At 39.6% G+C, this 5,008-nt stretch overlaps 1 protein-coding gene across 2 annotated transcripts in view; it reads left to right on the forward strand.

Moving 5' to 3' along the window:
- Positions 1-274: 274 nt before the first annotated feature.
- Positions 275-5,008, forward strand: part of nrip1b (nuclear receptor interacting protein 1b) — a 59,003-nt gene continuing 54,269 nt past the window's right edge. For both annotated transcript variants that reach the window (XM_019857749.1, XM_019857748.1), the window contains exon 1: positions 275-738. The gene's annotated coding sequence lies outside the window, so the exon portion shown is untranslated. The remainder of the gene's footprint in view (positions 739-5,008) is intronic.

A 5,008-nucleotide genomic window follows, 5' to 3' on the forward strand; every position in this document is an offset into this window, starting at 1 on the left:
TATTACTGTTATTATTGTTGCTAGTATTGTTATTAGGTGGAAGTTTACCCTGTATTTTTTGTTTACATGTATCCAGATTTTTAAATAATTGCCCCTAATTCTTTGATTTAGAAAAACACGTTTTTCCATGCATAGTTCTTTGTCTTACTACATATGATGATTAACTTCGTCACATCAGTTGACACGGACCTAATGACGTCACTGTCGCTTCATGTTCTATTCAGTCATGTTAGAGACATTCTACCTTCAAACAAAAATACGTTATGTGTAACGTTAAGCTGCCTGTGCGTGCTGTATTTAGGATAGATAATGGATCAATGGAGGACAAAAATGAACGAATAATCACCCCTGCGTCGTCCATCAAGCGTCTTTACTTTATTTTGATTCTTACGTGTGGGTGGTGGAAGTGCGTGTTCCTTTAAGGGTGGTGTCAAAGCAGCAAGCGGGGAGGAGTGCGATTGTCGCCGCTCAGTGCTACACGGAGAGGGGACACCGCGAATAAACAATTCCCACAGACTGGCCACACGCAGCACACCTCCGTTCGGACTGTTGTGGCACGAAAAAAAAAAGAGTCGCTGAGGCATTTCTGGACTATGTTTTGATTTCGAAAGCCCGACTCGCCATTTTTTGGTCTCGTGCCCGGAGTGACAAGACAGATGTATGCCGTTTTCAATGGATTTGCTGCCCGTGCCGAATATTAATGCGCCTCTTCGACTGACTGTGGGCTGGACACCGCAGGTAGGAAATGTAACACGAGAGAAACACACTCGCATACACCGGGATTAAAGAAAAATACATTGTTACTCACAACGGACACGGTACGGACTGTTCTGCTTATTATAACGTATTTTATTTAGAGTAGTCGAGGTTTGTTGTTTGAGTGTCGTACGGCGAGCGGAGCGTACTGATGTATCACCGAAAATGCTGCATGTGATGAAGTATAAAGCCGCCGAAAGACGCTATCTGCATCGCCGAACAATAAACTAGTCCCGGGCCATGGTATTTTGTGTGTAAAATGTTCATACAAAGAAATTACAAATGAATAATGGATTGTTAACTAGAAAGCCACTGGAAAAAAAAATGAAAGCCACGGCTGCTATTGGAACGTTGCTGTCACAAATTGATCATAGGGGCTCTGAGCATCACCGTTGTTTTAACGTCAATGCCATCCCACCGAATGGTTGTTATTAGTCCTTTGAGTGTTGATGAAATTTTTTTCTAGTTACCGCAGTTCATCCTTATCGGTTCAAACATCACAGACAGCCTCAAACATTTGAGAGTTTTTGGACCGTGGGGGGGGGGCGACAAAAATGAAATGTTTGTGTTAAAAGATACAATGACATTAGATTTGGAATGTACTAAATAGCAAGACTCAAGATTTCACTCATTAATATTTTTGTCCAGATTTTTGCTTGGTGTTGGTCCGAATCAATTTTTTTTGTCTTGCAATTTTAAAAGTTTTTGCATTACAGGTTACCTATTCAATGACAAGTGAGGAAGTACGTTAACAAAAGAAAAAAATGCCTTTAAATGTGATCCACAAAACCCAATAATTCATGGATTAGGTCATGAGCCGTGAATGGAAATTTTGTCCTGCCTTCTAACTATAAAATAGATTTTAAAAATATGTTGATTCTTTCTTGTGTTGTTGAAGTGCATCCTGCAATGTTTGTGTCATCATGACGTGTTGCCAGAGTTCAAAGTTTTGCGTTGTGTAAGTCACAGCCTTTGACTGGCCTTTGCGTGGGGTGGTGTGTTTTCTTCAATGTCCTGTTGCTCCATTTGACTTTGGCAGAGAACAGCGAAAAGGTCATGCGCTGAGGTTTGCGACAAGTTACATTAAAGAAGGCAAAGTACATCGTCGTCTTAGGTTTGAAAAGGGCACATTTGAAAGCCTCCCAGCAGTGGCCTGCTGTTGCAATAAAAGTACAAAGGAATGGTGTATTCAGTTCATGCGCGAACCTTCCACAAACCTAATTCAGCATCAGTCAAGTTTAGAATAATGTAGAGAGGAGTCTTAACTTCTTTAAAAGCCGTGTCTGGGGCTCTATACCATTTAGCCTTCCTTTTGTTGAGCATTTAAGCCGCTTAATTATTTGACCTGAACTTAGACAAGATTTTCAAGGTTGTTCATTTTGCCCTTTGTAGTCACAAGAACCAAAAATCTCTCCATTCAGAGGCAAGCTTGCGAGTTGTACTTGTGACGGAGTGGTCTGTGGCTAGAGTCAGTGTAGTGTGGGTAGGTTGAGTTGAGTTATCGGCTATTAAAGTGAAAGTTGCTTATGAGTGATGTGCAGTAGCCTACAACAGAATCAGAGGGCATTTCATTTGTTGACTGAAAATTCTTGGCTTTCTTTTTGCAAGTGTGTTGTCATCGGCAATCACATTAATTTTAGCAGATCAGTCCACGCAACAAATTTGAACTTTTTTTTTTTTTTTTTTAAACAAATGTCAGTGACAAGTGCAAGATACACACCCAAGAAAACATTGACGGGATGATTACCGAGTCACTCTTGGGGTGGCTGGGAATCTAATGCACAATCTACTACAACAAGTGTCAAAGCATTTACTGCATTTTTTGATTTATTACAGACCTGGGAGCTGCCCAGCATTGTGTTTTGGCCACTAAATATTGTTCAAGGGCACTTTGACAGTAGATGTTAAGGAACAACAGTGCATTATCATCTTCTCAGAGCACACTAGGGAATCACACCATTGACCTTTTCACCTCCAATGCATTTCTCTTAATTGTTTGATCTTGATATTTGTAAGCAGTATGCATGGAGTCAGATTAAATAAATGTTCTATTGAAGGATTGATAACTGCATTTCGTTCCACGGTTGTTATTGTACAGAGATTTATAATCATGGAAGAATAACATTGCTCATGTTGTCAATTTTTAGTCTGGTGCACAATTTTGTACCTCATCAGTGTTTGAAAGGAACACTTGTCACACACACTTGGATCCTGAGGTTTTGTCCTAAAAATGTTTCAGAAAATGCGTTGCCTCAAAAGTATCGCAAAGTAACTGTCCTGCTAATTTTAGCTGCTAGCTGCTTTTATGCCCATGTGACATCGAATGTTGTATTGTATTAGCATTAAAGCGGTGATTAACCATTGTTGCAAATAATGTTAATGTTTCTTAAAGCATTGCTTGTATAGTTGTATTATGGTGACAATTTGACACTGGAACAGACTAATTTAAAATCCAGTATATTTGATGCAAATATTTTGTATCAAATTGGAGCGTCCTGGAATGGTTTGGATTTTGGCCTAGAAGGTGCTACTGACTGCTGGGGTGTCCAAACCCGGTCCTCGAGGGCCGCTGACCTGCATGTTGTTAAATGTCTCCCTACGCCCACACACGTGATTCAAATGATCAGGATTGCAAGGCTTCTTCAAAGCTTGCTGATAAACTCATCATTTGAATAACATATGTTGGATTTGAGAGACATATCAATGAAATGAATTAGATTTACTCACATGTCGGTTTACAATAATATTTGGCTTTCAGGATAAACAAGAATTAAAATACCCCACAGATAAAAATTAGCTTAATTTTCGAGGTGAAATTTTAGCTGGAATAAAACTTTTTGTGTACTGTTGCTTGGAAGAATATGTTATAGCCAAGAACGTAGTTACGGCAGCCTTATCTCACTCACATAAGGTGATTCTGGCTCCTGTTGGTGCTTCTGTCATGAACAGAAGGCGACCAAAGTCAATGGGACTCATTTTGATGACGAGGCAGGAACAGCTAAATGCGTTTTTACAGCTATCGCTCTTGGATGCGGCCTGGGATGATGGAATGTGTGGAAAAAAGATGGACACATCCACTGCAACACTCGAGAGCTACACAAGCCAGGAGTCATCTGTTGAATGGCCTTTCAACACTTGCAACAATCGATTGTGGCGGATTGAAATTGTCTTGAATTATTCAGACATCACACACACACACACACACACACACACACACACACACACACACACACACACACACATGCCCCCCTCCCCCCCATTTTTTTAAGTCTCAAGAGATTCTTTACCGATTACAGAAGATCAAAAATCAAAATCAGGTATTTAACAAGTTTGATGCTACTATGCGTAGTGTGCTCCAATAGTATCAATACACTGTACCACTGGTGTCAAAGTCCAGGCCCAGGGGCCAGATCTGGCCCGCCACATCATTTTATGTGGCCCGCGAAAGCAATTCAAACATGGCAAATTCCATGAAGCTTGCTAAAATATGTACCGAAATTTCAAATTCTCACATGTAATAAATGAGAGATGTTTAAGCATTTTTTTGTTGCCAAACACCCCATTTCAATCATTTAAACAATAGTTCCCGAAACTATTATTCTTGACTTCTTTATATGATTTCAATCATAATGGCCCTCCAAAGAAAATGGTACTTAAAATGTGGCCCGCGACAAAAATGACTTTGACACCCCTGCGCTATACCTTACCATACCATCTCAAACTTGATGTAGCAAACACAAAGAAGAAACATAGCAACAACAAACACGAGAGATGGCACACGAGAGGATGGAATTCAATTCAACTCAACTGTACTTATAGAGCACTTTAAAACAACCACCGCTGTCTACAAAGTGCTATACATGGAGCAGATATCATATATATATAAAACATCAGTGGCGGGCCATGCATTTCAACCTTAGGCCTTCAGTGACGTCACATACATACACAATATCGGTTCGTCAAGCAGCACTTAATTTCAGGAGCATTTAAAACCATCAAGTATGTATTCCCAATTAAGAGCAGGAAACTACAATTACAGATATTGTCAAAAATAAAAAGATGATTTAAAAATACGAAATAAAATGCCACCCAAATTACGCTGTGTGATCTTAAACAAGTCTGTCCAATAAATTGCGCAATGTCGCAGTTTCATGTAAGACACCAACCAAACAATAACAAAACAAACTATTCTTTTGAAAATGAACAGATCATTTGCATTTTGAAAATCGGCGATACAACAGCAAATAACTGA

Source organism: Hippocampus comes, unplaced genomic scaffold, assembly GCF_001891065.2.
Source record: "Hippocampus comes isolate QL1 unplaced genomic scaffold, H_comes_QL1_v1.1 scaffold248, whole genome shotgun sequence".
NCBI classification, from domain to species: Eukaryota; Metazoa; Chordata; class Actinopteri; order Syngnathiformes; family Syngnathidae; genus Hippocampus; species Hippocampus comes.